The sequence below is a fragment of the Pseudonaja textilis genome, chromosome 13 (assembly GCF_049901715.1).
Source record: "Pseudonaja textilis isolate UNSWEBS1 chromosome 13, rPseTex1.2, whole genome shotgun sequence".
Taxonomy (NCBI): domain Eukaryota; kingdom Metazoa; phylum Chordata; class Lepidosauria; order Squamata; family Elapidae; genus Pseudonaja; species Pseudonaja textilis.
In genome coordinates, this window is record NC_142002.1 from 4,070,187 (window position 1) to 4,089,460 (window position 19,274).

Genomic DNA, 19,274 nt, shown 5'->3' on the forward strand with positions numbered 1-19,274 from the left:
AACACGGGCCGGCTGCCCAGTTGGATGAGTGAAAAGGCCCCTCTCCATCACACCAACCTTGGTCCAGGCTTCCCTGTCCGCTCGACTATTTATGCCTCCAGATAATTGGAAGCGTGGGAATGCGCAGTGGACGGAGGAGCAGGTGTCAAGATGGGTTCGAAGAGAGGAAGAGTACTAGCCAACGGGGAACCTGCGCTTCTCTGGAGCGGATTTTGCACACAGAAAGGCCTGCGTCGCCTTACTTGCATATCTTTCCTCTAACGCGTGTATTTGTGTGTGTTTGCTGCAGACTTTTACCCGGTGAGGCAGGAAACCAACAGCAGTGCAAGAGCGGTGTCTTCTTCCATGCCGATCCCCTGTTCCCTCCTTTTTCCTCCTTTCCTTTTCTTCCCTTTTTCTAGAGAGTCGTCCTAAGTCCAGCAAACGCCCTTGGGGATCATTTTGGCACCTCCACCTCCTCGGTCTAAAGTTGAAGTGCTCTTGTGATTTCTCTGGAAACTCCCTGTTTCTCTCTCCCCTTTTCTTCCCCTCTTGTAGAGAACCATCCCACGTTCAAGAGGGTGTGTGTGTGTGTGGTGGGGGTTATTTTGGCACCCCCGCCGCTTCAATCTAAAGTTGGTGTCCTCTTTTGGTTTCTCGGTTAAAGCTTTTTCTTAACCGCCTGTGCGAAACGCTTTCCTCCTAAAACACATGCGGCTGGATTCGAACCTACGGTCGGGCGCCGATTAGCCCCTGATTAATGAGAAATGGACGGCGGTGTGTGACTGGGACACGGGCGGAGGGAGGGAGGGAGAGAGAAAGAGAATTATTCGAGCAAATTAATCCATCTTAACCCGAAAGGCGTCAGAGAGGTTTCCTGCCGCGGGAGAACAAACTTGCAAATTTTGGGTCGGAAGTTAAACCAGAGAAGAGAGGGCGGTATTGGGGCGATGGGGCAACATAAGGTGAAGTGGGGCGGGGGGGGGGATGCCAATGAAATAAAAATGAGAAGTTTAAAGATAAGGGAGTGGGGGTGAGTAGGAGGAAGAAAGCGAGAGTGGTAACCTTCCAGCCCTAGGGAGCGCTTTTCCTTTCCACGCGTGCTTTGCTCGCGCCGCGCATTTTCCGCGCACCGAGTTCCAGGGAGCGACTAAAGCGATGGAGAAGTTTGACTCCTATGCCATAAGCTACTCCCTTCCTCTGTGTCCACCCCCCCCCCCCGCCCACGCGGGATCTTTCTCTAGGCCACTTCTGGATAATATAATTCCCCCACCCGCCCCCCTCCTCCGCTTGGGCAGAGATCGATCGATTCCAGAGGAGGCGCTTGGAGCTATCCAGAACGCTAAATATTTGCCTATCTCGTTCTCATTGGCAGGTTATTCCCGGCAGAAGGAAGGGGAAAACCGTTTTTGTTGGTGCTTTTAAAGAAACAATAACCCAAACAAACAAAAGAAACCGATTCCAAGGAGGAATGTTTTCAGATGTGTCTTTTGCGGGATGAAAAGAGTTAGTGAAATCGATCCGGAGTGATTAGCAGCTCCTGGGGTGGAAAACGGGAGGAAAGGCGGCGGCGGCGGCGAGAAAGTTCAGGATTTCTTGGGTTTGGTTATTATGCCAGGTTAAAGGACTTGCGTCCTCTTACGCCTGGAACTATCGGACTGAGGTTTTCGAGGAAAAGTGCCCACTCCTCTCTCTCTTTTGGCAGAGAGAAATAAAATAATCCAGAGGGGTGTATGCAGGGGGGGAAATACTCGCGCCCCCCACATCCTCTGAGTTTACCAGCGCCTCTTTCTCTCTTCGCCGGAAGGTGAGGGGAGAACCGAGCAGGCTGCGCGGAATCCAAGGTTGGAAACTGCCTTGCATAGTTCAAACGTCTCTTTAATTTCTGCTTCCGCCCTTGCAGTTATTAATTATTCCCCTCGCGCTTCACACGGGTCGTGGAAGGGAGACACACAGAGAGAGAGAGAGAGAGAGAGAGAGAGAGAGAGAGAGAGAGAGACGCGCGCACACAGAGAAAGGCACAGAGAAAGAGAGAGAAAGAAAGAGAGAGAGGCAGAGAAGAGAGAGGCAGAGACAGACACACACACACACACACCGACAGACAGAGACAGACAGACAGAGAGACACAGAGACCGAGAGAGAGGCCGAGATGGGCGATTCCTGGACCGTCTCAGGATCCTTTCCTCCATTTGCGCGAACTCAGAGGGAGGCCTCTTTCCAGCGGCCGTCTCAAGCCGCCTCCCTTGATCCGAAGTTGTGAAAATCTTCAGGGAAGCATTGATACCCAGCCGTCAAGCAAGGCCCTCTTCAATTCCGCACCCTTCTTCAATATAGGGAGCAAAGCAACAGCAGCACCAGGAGGACTGGGGTGGGTGGGAGAAGAAGCAATGTTTTAAAATCTTGTTGGAGTGAACTTTGCCCCCTTCTCCCTTCTGATCTCTGGTGCGATTCAGGGTGAGTTCTTCTCTTCCCAACTCACTCGACCCAGAGTTGGGTTTTCTTTCCTTCCCAAAGGGAAAAGTGAAAGAGAAAAAGTGAAACAAAAGTGACCCTGTCCGAAAGTTTTGGGATTTCCAAGAGACTCCTGGAAAAAAAGTAAAAAAAAAAAGAAAGAAAGAAAGAAAGAAAGAAAGAAAAAAAGAAAGAAAGAAAGAAAGAGATCAAGGAAAAGTAAATGAGAAATACATTAAAAACACACATCCATCCACTTAGTAAAAACCCCTCAATTATCTAAGGGGTTTCATCCTCACTTGTGTTTTCATTTCAGTTTAGGAAATGGAGTGGGGGGGTGAGGGGGAAGAAGGCTTTTCTCCTTGCAGCTTGAAATGCACAAAATAGGCTTCCCCCCCCCACCCCCCAGCTTAAAGATAAAACAAGGGATGCCCCAACCCTACAGATTTGTTCTCTGCATTATTGTAGAAGGGGACAAAACAGGAGGTACAATCGCAACTGATTAGAGGCAAACTTCTCTTCAGAAAGTGGGCAGGTTAGCTGAGAAGTTTTTCAGAGATAAGTTTCTCTACTTCTCCCTTTCTTAGGAAAAACAAACAAACTTTTGGAATTTGGAACCAGAAGGATACTAGATACCGGATTCCTAAAAGAAAGAAAGAAAGAAAGAAAGAAAGAAAGAAAGAAAGAAAGAAAGAAAGAAAGAAAGAAAGAAAGAAAGAAAGAAAGAAAGAAAGAAAGAGAAAGAAAGCTTTCCAACGGCACCTTGAGGTAAACTGCTTTGCTTCTCCTTGTTTGTTAGGCTAAAATAAACCACAGATTCCCCAATTCAACTAAGATACCTCTTACTTCCGGGTAACTGTAATTCAAGCAACTTACTTCTTGAGTGGGCAACTTTCTTCCTAGGAATATTGCAGTGTGATCAGACCAACTGTTTGTTTAAAGGGGACGAGGAAGAAGAGGCATGTTGTCCATTTCTCCTGTAGTCTAATACCTTTTTGCTTAATTCTTTGGACCAGGGATAAAATAAATCTTTGGACCAGGCACAAGGACGATTCAAGCAACGAATTTTATTAAGGCTTGCATTCTCTGAGCAGAACTGCATTGAACAGATAGTTGAAGGATGGAGATGTGAATGCAAGAACAGGACAAGACAGGACTCTCTCTCTCTCTCTCTCTCTCTCTCTCTCTCTCTCTGTGTGTGTGTGTGTGTGTGTGTGTTTATGGTTTAAATAAAAACAGGATATTGATTATTCTGTGTGGTTGCAGTTTCCCCATTTTTCAACTGTGTGTATGAATGTGCACCCCATTATAAGAGTATGTAAACATTTACCTGCTTTGAATAATATTTGTAGAGTAGTTTAACTATTCTAATTCCAGAATTAATTGCTGGATTGCCATTTCATTAAACGAGCAGGAAACATATTTTAATCCAGCAGGTCTATGCTACCAAAAATCAATTTAAAAACATGGCCCCTAAAAAAAAAAAACCTCCAGCAGAAAAAAAATTCTCATTTGCATATTTTAATAGGTTTGTTTCCCAACTGAGAAGACAGACAGAAATCAACACAGAATTGCACACCCGTTGTAAATAAAATGTGTGTGTGTGTATATGCATATATCCTATACACTTCTGGATAGATAGGTGTATTCAGGTTTCCTATTTTGGACAGCAACATGTCAAGAAAACATGACTTGAAAAAAAGCTGTTTGGAAAACAAAACCCAAAATAATTACAATGACTGTTTAAAAAAAAACACCACATATTTCCCCCAGTAATCTGACAATAATTAAGGAGTGCAATTACAGTCTCTTTTAGTGATGGCATTTTCTCTTTCTCCCCATTTCCACCTTCCCCCTCTTTTTGTCAGATCCCAAATGAAAGATTAAAAAAAAAGCATTAAAACAAACATAGGGAACATGCTTCTTTTAAAAATTATTTTGGAACTCCAAATTGCCTTTAGCTCTTCTGCACATATCATCCTTCCTAGTTAATATTAAGCAAATAGGAGCCCACGTTAATTAAACAGGCAGCTCCATTGTTTCCGATGACTTCTGTTAAGTATTATCTACTTAAGAGGGAGAATTCAAAAGAGGACCTTAAAAAAAAAAAAGAAGATCCTAAGAAAAGCCCACTCTGAGTTTGCAGGAGTGTAGAAGATGGTTTTAAAAAACAACAACAACCCAACATTAACCCATACTACATTATGTACTCCTGTAATGATTACTACATCCTCACTTCTTTTTTCCTGAAAGCGTTTGGCATATCCTTGCAAACATTTAAAGTGCCTCTTTTGAGACTCCTTCAAATGAATGAAGATCAGCTAGTCATAAACACTGTTAAAGACCTGGCTGGAAGGGGAAGTTAAAAGAATTCACTTATCCCTAATTCCCTCCCTGTCTTCTTATTTGCCTTCTCCAAACACTTTTCCCCCTCTTACTAGCCTTCTGCTAATGCTCACTTTCATATCATTTCCTTAGTGATATTTATTTTCTGTCTTGTCCTCTTGCTTTCAGAGCTAAACTGGAGCAATATTTGCCTGTTGGTATCCAGTGAAGAGAAATATATTTAAGAACATCAGGCACAGTAATGAAGAGGGGAAATGCCTTGAAAAGTTTCTAACGATCCACATTTTGAAAGGGGAAAAAAAGGTTGAAACATTCCTGATATATATTTTTTTCCCTTATAATTTGGGGATTTTGTTTCACAGGCGTTCTGCCGTCCACTCTCTTGTATAGCCTCCAGTTTAGATCCACTTGATAAACTTCATGCATGCTATCAAACAGTTGCAGAATCCTGAATCGGCTAATCAGCTGTCTTTCCATCCAGCATAATTCTCCAAAATTCAAAAGGAAAGGGGAAAAAAAAACCCTTCATTTTTAACATGCGGAAGAGAATGGAAATGCTTCCATGACACTGCCTTCCAAACATGGGTGTCCTGAATTTGCAGTCCTGTTGATTAGAAGTGATCCTTCCTTTAGTTAATTAATTAAGCCATTAAACCAATATTCCAATTAAAGCATGCACATGGTCTGGTAAAATAATCCAGGGGGAAACCTTACTGATGTATCCCAAGCCACTTTGTTATAACACTCCACATTGTTTTGTATCCGTTCCCCCGCCCCATTGATATGATCTTTCCAAGGAATTTTTATTATTATTATTCTTGTTCATGCAAATGCAATTCATGAGAAAGTTCTCTTTGCAGGAAGGGGCAAGGGATGCCAACTGATCAGTTTGGGTGGGTGGGTGGGTGAGTGAGTGGGGGGAAACTCTAGGAATTGGGCATTTTACTCATAGGGACTTGAAATAACTTTTGAGTTTGATAAGGTTTAGTCCTGAGTAAACAGACATATAATGATAAATTTCACAATTAAAGACTAGCATTTTAGGTTTTATTAACTCAAGGGTGGACTTGGACCCCCCCAAATATTTTTCTTCTTCCATCAGTATCTTCTTGTTTTCAAATCTGGATTTGCTTTAAATCTGTGAGAATAATTTGTATGATTCTATTATTTAATTCTTCTTCTTCTTCTTCTTCTTCTTCTTCTTCTTCTTCTTCTTCTTCTTCTTCTTCTTCTTCTTCTTCTTCTTCTTCTTCTTCTTCTTCTTCTTCTTCTTCTTCTTCTTCTTCTTCTTCTTCTTCTTCTTCTTCCTCTCCCTTCTTCTCTTCCTCCTCCTCTTCTTCTCCCTCCTCCTCCTCCTCTCCTTCCATTATAGCATACTGTGTATTTGTGGCATTTTAGACTATAATTTACACTTTGGAGAATCTACAGTTTTGCCTTGAGGTACAATTTTTTTTTTGAGGTTTATATCATTTATTTTTAAAAAAGTTGTTACAATATTTTACAGAAGTTTGCACTGTTTCTCGTGCTTATTAGCCAATTGCTAATTCATAGTTTTGAAGACGATCGTTGTTATTGAAATAAACAAAGGGAACAGAAAGGAACAGAATATTCGTCCTGGATATTATTTTTTTCAAACAAAATTATATGTTTATTCATACACACTCAGTAGCAACTATAATAATTTTAGGAGAGGAGGGATTGTATGTTTTTGTTTCATGTTTCTGTTTTTTTTTAAAACAAAACCCTCTAATTTTAAATATGGTTCAAATTATGGATTTATAATTTGGTTGCCATTGATGGTATGGTATGAATTATTTCCTGAACACAAAACCTCAAAGCAAAGACTTGTATTTTTAGGTGGTTGTATGGTATGGTCTCTTATTATGCTAAAAAGAAGCTGATATTAATAAGGTTATATAATAGAGACTAACACTAGCTCTGCATAATAATCAAACATTTTTGTCACAATTTTTAAATTCTAATTTGGGAGGGAGAGGGAGGGAGAAAAAAACGCAATTGTCCAAAGCGAGCCCATTGTTTAAACCACGGTTCCATCTTACTAATAATTGTGCAAATCCAGTTAATGCTTGAACGTGGCTAAAACAAGGGTTTTTATCTTGTAACTTTCTCTTCACTTCCAGGCTGCATATAATCTCCCTTTCTCCTGAAAGTTCCCTATTATAAATCATAGAAGATAAGGTACATTAATGCTTCAACATCTCAGCAACCCAGCAACAACAACAAACAACAAGGCTGACAACAAAGCAGGCACACACACACACACACACACAAACCAAACAAACATAGAAGCAGCATCCAATCACAGGAGAAGAGAAGAAAGAATCATGATTTCTTCTCTTCTTCGAGGTTTTGGAAGGGCATCCGAAATAACATTTCTCCCTCTGGGTCATCAACTATAGCTCCATCTGAAGAAGTATCAGGTTAAACCATTGTTTAACATCATTGCAACAGACTTCTGAGTAGCCTATCCCAGCACAAGTTAGAGCCGTGATGGTGAACCTATGGCACGTGTGCCAGAAGTGGCCTGCAGAGCTATCTCCACCAGCATGTGAGCCATCGCCCCAGAGCAGTTGATCATTGGGTAGCTTCCACACATGTGAGGGGTTGGGGGTGGTGGAGAAATGCACCGCATGTGCAGAATTGCATGGCATGTACAGAGACATGCGGCGTGCAGGCAGGAGTTATGCATGCATGCGCAGGGGGCATGGGGCCTCCCGTGTGCATTGCCTTATGAGTGCTGGCATGCATGTGCGCACGCACACTTTTGGCAAACAAGGACGGAAAGGTTAGGCATCACTGGGTGAGAGGCTTTTAGAAGCAAAATAATGACGTCATAATTACGGTTCATATCTACATGCGATGCTGAGAGTTCATAAGTAAGATTAGGCTCAAATGGATGACAATGAAAACAGGACATCCCTGTGTATCCTTGGCCACTTCTGTACTAAAGAAACTAATCCAGGACAGAACTAATCTAGAACTATGGAGAAATTTTTTTGACAGTGAGAACAGTTAACCCAGGAGTTGGCAACCTGCGGCTCTGGAGCCACATGTGGCTCTTTCATCCCTCTGTTGCAGCTCCCTGTTGCCAGTCAGCTCCACAATTGATGGGGCTTTTAGTTAGGACAGGTAGAGGAAAAAGGATGCCGTACTAGTAGGAGACTATGGTGGGGGAACTGCCATACAGTCTGGTCAGCTCCAGAATTGAATTGGGGTGGGGCTTCTGGTTAGGACCTTTGTGGCTCTTTGAGTGTTTAGGTTGCCGACCCCTGAATTAACCAATGAATTTGTGGGTGCTCCATCACTGGAGGATTTTAAGAAGAGACTGAACAGCTATTTGTCTGGAATGATATAAGGTCTCCTGCAGTGGTAGTATTCTACCGGTTCAGTCCAGTTCTGCTGAGCTGGTAGCGGCAAACCGGTTCCCTCCACTGCTCCGCTGTCGGGCCCACCTGCCCACCTGGGCTCCCAGACTCACCTTTATCTTCTGCTTTTGAAGTGTAGCTGCTTTGCGCGGCATAGCACAGTGCTGCATGGCAGCCGCTGAAGCGACTGGGAGAGTGCAGGCTTGCAGGAGGTGAGTTGGAATGCCTCTGTGCCTGCACAAAGTACGCGTTTGACGCGCCCATGCATGCAAAGTGTGGGCATGCATGCAAAGTGCTCCCACCAAGCCACGCTCAATAAACTGGTGGTAAAACATTTTTAATCCCACCACTGGTCTCCTGCTTGGGTAAGAGGTTGAAGACTTCCGAGGTCCTTTCCAACTGTTATTCCGTTAAGCCTTAAAACCCTGGACTCCATCATGAGAACGGCTCAGAATTTTTTTTTCTTTTAAATTTCTCTGGAAGACATTCCAGGAACGAGTTTTTATCTCCCCTAATGGAACGGGAACTGGGATTTAAACACACACAATATTTAATTTGCCAGGCTGTAATTGAATGGCCCTTGCTGCTGGCACTGAGTGGTGTCTGATTTTTATGTGATCGCTCTTTGTTTTGAGAAAAAAAAGGATTCATATGAATTTTTCTCGGTACAGGATAGAGAAGATCCAGAACAGGAAGGACATTCTGTCATCTGTTTACTGCAGCAGGGATTTGACACTTTAACATCATCCTGAATGACCACATTCCTGTATGGCTTCATGATGGTCCTTTTTTCCCCCCTAACTACACTGAAAGAGAAAGAGAAGTAGTCATGTAATGGCTTTCTCTAATGATATTATTGTTGCGGTTTTCAGCAATGAAGCCTTCATGGGATTCAGAGCAATGATTCGAGCTGGTTTTCCCCAGTCCGTCTTGAGAATGATGAGAGTTGAAGTCCACACTTCCAGACAGTACCAGCACTGGGAAAACCCACTTCAGACCCTTCTTTAACAACTCTTAGTGGACCCAAAGGTGCTTTTTCAAGAGGCAGCTGGACTTCTGTTTTTTCTTTGAAGCCGAAGAAGCTTCTTGGATGAGAAGCAAAATGTCCTCAAAGAAAAACAAGGAAAGTCCAGTTGTCTCTTGAAAAAGGCACCTTTGAGGCAACCATGACCCGGAGGACCGAGAATCTCCATAGTTGAGCCTCTTAAAAATCAGTACCCATATCTAGTATTGGTGATTCTGTTCTTCTGTCTGATTGATGGATCGATTGATTAAGTCTGTGTGCCATGGGGTCCCTAGGATCCTGTCTTCTGAAGGTGTGCCCTTAAAGATACAGCATCCGAATGCAAGGGCGCAGTTGCAGGAAAATCCAAATAGTTAATGGGCAGGATCAACTATGCAGTGATCCTTTAAATATGCATTGTGTGTTTGGGTGTATATAGGTAGTCATAGACGTAGATGTTGAATAATAGAGTTGGAAGGGTCCTTGGAGGTCTTCTAGTCCAGTGGTTGCCCACTGGTGGGCTGTGGACCACTGGTGGCCTGAGAGAAAATTTTGGTGATCCACAGAGAAATGTCCCCTCCCCCGAAGCACTCCCCCCAAAGCAATTAATCCAGGCTGCATGGGCACACAAGGCTGCACTGCCCACATCATCTGCCAACCCACTGGCCCCCACCCTTCGGCCGAGTGTGCAAAACTTACCTTGAGTAGAGCCGTGTGAGCTGGAACTGGAATATAAAACCAACAGCAGGGGAGGAAATCTGCCCCAGGGTGCAGGAGTCACAGGCCTGGCCCTCTGGTCATCCTGGAGCAGCTCCTCCAATCCATGGCAGGCCGGTGCACCTGAGTGGAGGAGTAGCTACTCCGGGATGACCAGAGGACCAGTCCTGTGACTATTGCGGCTCTGGAATATGGGACCGATTTTCCCACCAATGTCAGCAAGCCACTGTCTGTCAAAATTCATACTAGTGGTCTGCGGGATTTAAAGTTATGATTTTGGTGGTCCCTGAGGTCCAAAAGGTTGGAGACCCCTGTTCTAGTCCAACCTAAAGTCTAAATGGTTATCTAGTCTCTTTTTGAAAGCTTCCAATGATGGAGCTCCCACAACTTTTGAAGACAAGCTATTCCATTGATTGATTGCTCTCACCGTTAACTATGGGCCAAATTCCTGAAGCTAAGCAAGGCAGTCGTTAAGTGATTTGTTTGACCCATTTTGTGACTTTCTTGCCACAGTTTTTTTAAGTGAATCACTGCGGTTCTCAAGTTAGTAACATGGTTGTAAAATGATCCTGGCTTTCCCATGGGCTTTGCATATCATTACAAATGATGATCACAGAACCCAGGGACACTGCAATAAATGCATGCCAGTTGCCAGTGTGTCCAAAATTTTGATCATGTGACCATGGGGGAGGATGCTTCAATGGTTGTAAGTGTAACAAATGGTCATAAGTCACTGTTCAGTGTAACTTGGAATGGCCACTAAACCAATGTTTGTAAATTGAGGGCTACCTGTATGCCTTCATATGACTCTGTAAACCACTTTGAGAGGGCTGTAAAGCACTATAAAGCGGCATATAAGTCTAAGTGCTATTGCTACTTCAACTTTCAGTGTCGACTTCTGGACGACTCACTGTAGTTTTCTGGTCAAAGTTTCTCTCTTCCTTGGGCTGACAGAAAATGACTGGCCCAGGGTCACGTGGCTGGCCATTCCTAAAGCAAGACTAAAAACTCACCGTCTCCTAGTTTCTAGTCTTGTGCAAAGACCATTAAAACTAAACTGGTTTTCTAACATGCCTTATGACTCATGTGAAAAGGAGGAGGGGTTTTAATTACACACTCATGACTGCCATCCTGACTTTTTTGACGTCTCTATGGATGGTCCTGTCTGTATATGCACCTGTGTTTGCATGAAAGAGAGAGACAGATGCTATAGCGACCACCCAAAGATAAAAACACAGAGATTTCCCTCCCCGCAGAAAGGGTTAAAAAGCAGAGAGGACTTATGGAAGATTATGGAGCATTACTTGCCTGATTTATCTATTTCATTTCCACTTGGAAGTAATTTTTTTTAGTTGAGGGCAGAAGACTCAATAGCTCTCCATCTCTCTCTTCTCTCTTTGAATTATGGAGCACTTGATGCTCTCGGAGCTTGTTGGTTTGAAGACATTTCATTACACAACAAGGTAATATCATCAGTGCCCATCATCAGGCACTGATCTTACCTAGTTGAATAATGAAGTGTCTGGAAAGAACAAGCTCAAAAGCACTAAGGACTCTATCTATCTATCTATCTATCTATCTATCTATCTATCTATCTATCTATCTATCTATCTATCTATCTATCTATCTATCCCGCTCTCTCCTATCTCTATCCACCATCTATCTATATTTATCATCTATCATCTACCTATCTATCCCTTGATTCATATTCTGTCTATCTGTCTATCTATCTATCTATCTATCTATCTATCTATCTATCTATCTATCCCGCTCTCTCCTATCTCTATCCACCATCTATCTATATTTATCATCTATCATCTACCTATCTATCCCTTGATTCATATTCTGTCTATCTGTCTGTCTGTCTGTCTATCTATCTATCTATCTATTCCTTATCTATCTATCTATCTATCTATCTATCTATCTATCTATCCATCCACTCACCTATCTGCCCATCTATCATCTATCTATACTTACCATCTATCATCTACCTATCCATCCATCCATCCATCCATCTTCTATCCATCTGTCTGTCTCTGTCTTTCTGTCTATCCATCATCATTATCTATTTATTTATCTATCTATCATCTATATTTACCGATTGTCTGTCATCTCCCTCATCTATCCATCCATCCATCCATCCATATTCCTCTTCTTTTCAAGTCATTGCTTACTTTTATAATATTTCTTCCCTTCTATTCCTCCTCTTTTTTTAAAAAAAAACTATCTGCCTTTGTGCCTTCAGGGGCAGTGAAAGAAGACTGCCGATTCTAGATTGCTTTCAGAGTTTAGTTTGCTGATGATGGATTACCATGTCAATTTAAACGGCATAGGATTAATTTGTTTCAATGATTTCTCTTTAGGCTGAATGCCAGGCCTCCCCCCACCCTTCCCTGTGCTTTCTATCTCTCTCCTTGCTCTTCAGAATAAGAATAAGAATGAAAGGGGAAAAAAAAAAAAACCTTTCCTCATCACCAAACCGCTTTTGATATCTCCTTTTTGAGAAGACCATAATAGGAAAAGACAAGTTCGGTGTAAAGTTGCAATGCAGGCTCAAATCTGAGTGTTTTTTTAAATCTCATTTGCAAAGGCCGAAGTCTGCTGTCAGTCACATTAAAATGAAATTGGATCTAACATTTATTCAATAAATACTTCTCTTGTAGGTAATCCAGCACCGAGAGCTTTTGACACATAAGGACTTAATTTGTCTTGGATAAGAAGTTATTAATATGGCACATTTAAACTTGCCACCTACAATAAGGTCACTGAGATCTTTACACGATTTGGAGAATGGATTTGAGGGTGCTTGAAGGAAATATGATGCAAAGTCTGAGATGGCATTCAAAGGAGAGGAAGCTAGTCTAGTGCAAAAAAAGGACTAGGGGTGCCATGATGGCAGTGTCCCAATACTTGAGGGGCTGCCACAAAAAAGAGATAAGTCCTGCATTCTAACTACCACACTAGAATAGAATAGAATAGAATGGAATGGAATAGAATAGAATAAGAAAGAATTGAATTGAAGAATAGAATCAAAGAATAGAATCAAATAGAAGAATAGAATCAAATAGAAGAATAGAATCAAATAGAAGAATAGAATAGTATAGAATAAGAAAGAAGAGAAGTATAGAATATAATAGTATAGAATAAGAAAGAATAGAATTGAAGAATAGAATCGAAAAATAGAACAGAATCGAAGAATAGACTAGAATAGAAAACTAGAATAGGAATAGAGTAGAAAAATAGAATAGAATCGAAGAATAGAATCGAAGAATCAAAGAATAGACTAGAATCAAAGAACAGAATAGAATAGAATCAAAGAATAGAATAGAATCAAAGAATAGAATAGAATAGGATTGGAATCGAAGAATAGACTAGACTAGAAGAGAATAGAAAAGGAATAGAATAGAAGAACAGAATAGGAATAGAATAGAAGAACAGAAGAGAATAAAACAGGAATAGAATAGAAGAACAGAATAGGAATAGAAGAGAAGAATAGAATAGAATAGAATCAATGAATCATGGGTTGTGTAGTTATTTCTAAAGAGTAGAACACATTTTGAAAGAGTCCCATTCCAATTTTAGGTATTTTTCCCCATTGCTTCCTCCTTAAAACTTAGATTATATGGTTAGGCATCAACGTTCTTCCCTTCTGAGTGTGTGCTTTCTTACACCAACCCTTGCAACATTTTATTGATGTTGTAGTCTGCAATTTTAATATTGTGATTTCTTAGAAACCTTCTTCCCTATAAAACAAACATCTGTTTTTTAAATTTTATTATCTGATAGGCTGAGCACTAGCTTTGGATCTATCTTGTTGGTGTTTTGAAATGATGTTCTGGTTAGAGTGATCCCTGTGGGGTGTATTTCCTGATGCTTGAACTTTCCTTTCACCTGAGACACACTTGGAATCCTGCATCCAGTTTTGGTCGCCACAATGTAAAAAAGATGTTGAGACTCTAGAAAGAGTGTAGAGAAGAGCAACAATGATGATTAGGGGACTGGAGGCTAAAACTTATAAAGAATAGTTGCTGGAATTGGGTACGTTCAGTTCGATGAAAAAGAAGGACTAGGGGAGTCATAATAGCAGTGCTCCAATATCTCAGGGGCTGCCCCAAAGAAGAGGGAGTCAAGCTATTCTCCAAAACATCTTAGAACAGGACAAGAAGCAATGTGTGAAAATGAATCAAGGAGAGAAGCAACCTAGAACTAAGGAGACATTTCCTGACAGAACAATTAATCAGTGGAACAACTTGCCTCCAGAAGCTGTGAATGCTCCAACACTGGAAGTTTTTAAGAAGAGATTGGATAACCACTTGTTTGTCTGAAAAAAAAACCTATATAATTATATATCATTCCAAAATATTCTGTTTCTAGGAAAAGTGTTTGAAAAGGTGATTGCCTCATAGTTCCATATCTGCTTGATACTTATTTTCTTGATTCACTTCAAATAAGATTTCAGTGGGGTATTGTACAGAAAATGCCTTAACAGTTGGAAATGGAGCTTAGAAATGAAGGGATGGGGAAATGTGGTCTAGAACTAGCTGTTCTAGATCTTTTGGCAACTTTCTGTTCCTTTGTCCTTAGTATCTTTCTAGTCTGTTTAGCAGGATTGAACCGTGTACACTCTGTTTACAGAAGGTCTGGACCCTTTTGCCAGAGAATTTTGCAGAAAGTAATTCTGAAGACTTCTGCTTGGCATTGATGTCGAACAGAAGTTTATAGTGTCCCTATGGTCAACCTTTACATGAAATTTCCAGAGGAAAAGTTATATTAATGATGATTCAACTTTCAGAGAAGTGTGTGTCAACTCTATTGCTTTTTTCTATCCAATGTCAAAGGAACTTTCTCTACTCTTGGATATTAGCTATACAGGTTATCCTCAACTTATAATCATCCATTGCCATTTTAAGTTACAACACCACTTATAAAAGTGATTTATGACCAGTTCAAAATGATGCTATAGAGCACTGCACACCAGAACAACTAGACACAAAGACATTTTTTCCTGAATGCCATCATTCTGCTAAACCACTAATTCCCACAACACTCTCAAACTATTTACTAAGACTGTATTCCTATTATTTTTCTCATCCTTCTTATTACCTATCTCCTCCCGCTTATGACTATAACCTTGTTGCTAATATCTCTATGATTTATATTGTTTTATTTAGTCACCTAGTATGATTTGATTGCTTATTAGTAACCTATGACTATCACTACATGTTGTGTCTTATGATTCTTGATTAACATATTTTATTTTTTCTTATGTACTCTGAGAGCTTATGCACCAAAGACAAATTCCTTGTGTGTCCAATCACACTTGGCCAATAAAGAATTCTATTCTATTCTATTCTATTCTATTCTATTCTATTCTATTCTATTCTATTCTATTCATAATTATGACCATCTCTCATGGTCACATGATCAGGTATTTGGCAACTGGCAAGTATTTGTGATGGTTACATAGTCTTGGGGTCATGTGATCACCATTGGTTACCTTCCCAGAAGCTTCTGACAAGCCAAGTCAATAGGGGAAGTTAGATTTACTTAACAACTGCAATGATTCATTTAACAACTGCAGCCAAAAAGGTCATAAAGAGGGGCCAAACTCAGTTCAGCAGCTGCCTTGCTTAGCAATGGAAATTTTGGGTTCAGTTATGGTTGTAAGTTGTGGTCTACTTGTATCTGATAACAGGTTGAATAAGAACACATCAAATGGCATCTAAAGAAGATGAGGATATTGTTGGCTGGTGGATTAATGAATAAAATTCAATTTGATTTAAATGGGGTCATGGGGTCCCGAAAGAGCTAGTTTATATTTGGGGAGTGCACCATGATTCTCACTTGTCTCTGGATTTGTAAGTGATGGCTTTTTCATAATGATATCTAATGCTCCATCTGTACATTAACTCTTCTCTTGCACTGTCCTCAGGATAAGAACCAGAGGTGGTATTCATCAGGTTCTGACCAGTTCTGGAGAACTGGTAGCGGAAATTTTGAAATCTGACTGGAGATTTTACAGTCTCCTTCCCCTGCCACGCCCACCAAGCCACACCCACAGAACCAGTAGTAAAAAAATTCGAATCCCACCACTGATAAGAAGCATAGTCCCTTCTCAATTTATGCACAATTGCCATTCAATATTTAAGAAATCTATAAAGATATTACTCTTTCTCTGGGCATTTAAACTTTATTAGATTTAACATGAATAGAATAGAGTTGGAAGGGACCTTGAAGGTCTTCTAGTCCATCCCCCTGCTCAAGCAGGAAAACCTATACCATTTCAGATAAGTGACTGTTTAGTGTCCTTAAAAACCAGTATTGGAGCTCCCACAACTTTTGAAAGCAAGCTGTTTCACTGGTTAATTGTCCTCACAGGAAATTTCTCCTTAATTCCAAGTTGCTTCTCTCTTTGATTAGTTTCCAATCATTATTTTTTGTCATTTGGTGTTTTGAAGAAAATTAACTTTCTTTCTTTCTTTCTTTCTTTCTTTCTTTCTTTCTTTCTTTCTTTCTTTCTTTCTTTCTTTCTTTCTTTCTTTCTTCCTTCCTTCCTTCCTTCCTTCCTTCCTTCCTTCCTTCCTCCCTCCCTCCCTCCCTCTCTCCTCTCTCTCTCTCTCTCATTTATTTAATGATTTTTAATTTGTATTTGGAATATAGCTAGATAGATCCCATTTCACTGACAATATTTTGTCTAGTTTTATGTTCTTTGAAGGAAATTTCAAAAACAAATTCCCTTTGATGCAATAAAATGACAAAGGAGGGGGGGAAGTGCAGGTGAACTTTTCAGCTCAAAACAAGAAGAAATTACAATAAACTGGAAGTTTGTCCATACTTTCTCAATTTAATGTCTCGAGACAAGAGGGATTCTATTGAAGCCCCGTCTTTTTATTGTAGGAATCCCTCAAGGTGGTTTTGATGGAAGCACTCAGTGATGAACACACCTACCTTCTGGATGCAGGACAAAGAAGGACAGCTGAGAAACTTCTCAAGATGATGGCAGAACATTGGTCATCTCCATAAATAAAAGGTAAGGCTTGCAATTGTTTCCATGAATCAAGGCTAAATGTCATCTCGGATTAGGCAAGGAACATATGATTTCCACATATTCATTCCACTGACCCACACACAATGAGTTGCCTGCTACCTGGGTGGTCCTTAAAGGACATTGACATGTGGCCTATAAAATGGACTTTTGAACTCTCCCTTCTCCCTCTTTCTCATGCACCTGTGAATGTCATTACTGAAGCATGAAACGCCACATGCGTTCCAGCCAGAAATATCTAAGAAATGCAGAAATACCAAAAAAAAAACCCCACTTCATTACTTGTGCAATGAGAAACCATGGCGAACACATTCCTATATCTGCAATTTATGGAATGTAGATACTGGAAAGGAAAGGAAAATAATAGTGGGGAGAATGAAGGCATCTCTGCATGTATTGTTGTTGTTAGTTGCGAAGTTGTATCTGACCCATTGCAAGCCCATGGACAACGTTCCTCCAGGCCTTCCTGTCCTCTACCATCTCCCAGAGTCCATTTAAGCACACGCCAACTACTTCAGTGACTGCATTCATCCAACTCATTCTCTGCCATCCTCTTCTTCTTCTTTTACCCTCAATCATTCCCAGCATTAGGCTCTTCTCCAGTGAGTCCTTCCTTCTCATTAGGCAGCCATAGTCTTTGAGTTTCATCTTCAGGATCTGGCCTTCTCAAGAGCAGTCAGGGTTGATCTCCCCTAGGAGATCCAAGGGACTCACAGGAGTCTTCTCCAGCACCAGAGTTCAAAGGCCTCGATTCTTTGGTGCTCAGCCTTCCTTATGGGCCAACTTTCACAACCATGCATTGCAACTTAGAAAACCATAGCCTCGACTATACACACGTTTGTTGGCAGGGTGATGTCTCTGCTTTCTAGATTTGCTAGTATGCCGTCTAGATTTGCCATAGCTTTCCTCCCCAGGAGCAAGAGTCTTTTAATTTCTTGGCTACAGTCCCCATCTGCAGTGATCTTGGAGCCCAGGAAAATAAAATCTGTCACTACCTCCATTTCTTCCCCATCTATTTTCCAGGAATTGAGAGGGCCGGATGCCATGATATTAATTTTGTTAATGTTTCAAAAGTTTCAAGCCAACTTTTGCATTCTCCTCCTTCACCTGCATCAAAGAGGCTCCTTAGTTCCTCTTCAACTTTCTGCCATAGGAATGGTATCATCTACATCTATTAATAACAGCCTATTTGCTTAGTTACCTGAATGTGAGTTTGACTCGCCATAGGGAACTAGCAGGGGTGGGATTCACATTTTTAACAACCGGCTTTGTGGGTGTGGCTTAGTTGGTGGGTGTGGTTTGGTGGTAATATGACTGGGTGGACATGGCTTGGTGGTCATGTTATTGGCTGGGCATGGCCAACTCAATATCACTCACATCGAGGCACACATCTCCTCGCCTGGCCTCTCATGACTGTAGGGATACTGCAACAGTCGTAAGTGTGAAAAATGGTCATAAGTGACTTTTTTCAGTGCCACTGTAATTTTGAATGGTCACTCTACACAAGCAAAGGAGGGGGAAAAAAACTCCAGAGATGTTCCTGAGACAGGAAGTCTAGTCCTGCCAAGAATGTAATAAGGATTAATGGAGAGGCAGTTTCTGTAAGCAATACCAGAATGTTTCCTTCCTGCCTTCCCTTACAGGATTAGGCCAATAATATCTTCTAACAACTGGTTCTCCGAACTGCTCAGAATGTTAACAACCGGTTCTAGCGAATAGGTGTGGGCCTGTAGAATCCCACCCCTGGGAACTAGGTAAGTGGCAGTTTATCAGCTGGCATTTAGATGTTACTTGTTTCAATTTCTGAGGTAAAACTGCAAAAAATATGATCAGCTATAATCATATGAAAAAAAGTATGATCAGCTATAAAATTTTTACTATATTAATTAAATTTATGTGCTGCCCATCTCACTTTCACTTGCTTTCACTTGCTTCACTTTATCCCCACTATGTATTTTTTCCTGTCTATATTTGAGTAATCATTAGAATAACAAAACAGAATAACATAATAACAGAGCTGGCAGGGACCTTTGAGGTATTCTACTCCAACCTCCTGCTTAATCAGGAACTGTATCCATTCCAGAGAAGAGGCTGTCCACTCTCTTCTTAAAAATTTATAATTCTGGAGCATCCACAACTTCTGGATTCAAGCCGTTCCACTGATTAATTGTTCTAATTAATTATTCTAATTAATTTCTCCTTAGTTCTATAAATTCTATAACAAATTGAAATTAGCCTGAAACACTAGGAATCTGTGAATCTCCCCAAATCCATATGGTAAGTCTAGTATATTCAAATAACTGATTGCATGAATTGCAACAATTCAGGGAAAAAAAAGGATTTCTGC

At 41.0% G+C, this 19,274-nt stretch overlaps 1 pseudogene across 1 annotated transcript in view; it reads left to right on the forward strand.

Moving 5' to 3' along the window:
* LOC113442057 (uncharacterized) overlaps positions 1 to 19,274 on the forward strand; it is a 36,535-nt pseudogene that overhangs the window by 13,144 nt on the left and 4,117 nt on the right. Inside the window, exons 2-3 of the transcript XR_015745144.1 lie at positions 16,780 to 16,912; positions 18,571 to 18,681. The product of XR_015745144.1 is annotated as an uncharacterized LOC113442057 (transcript). The remainder of the gene's footprint in view (positions 1 to 16,779; positions 16,913 to 18,570; positions 18,682 to 19,274) is intronic.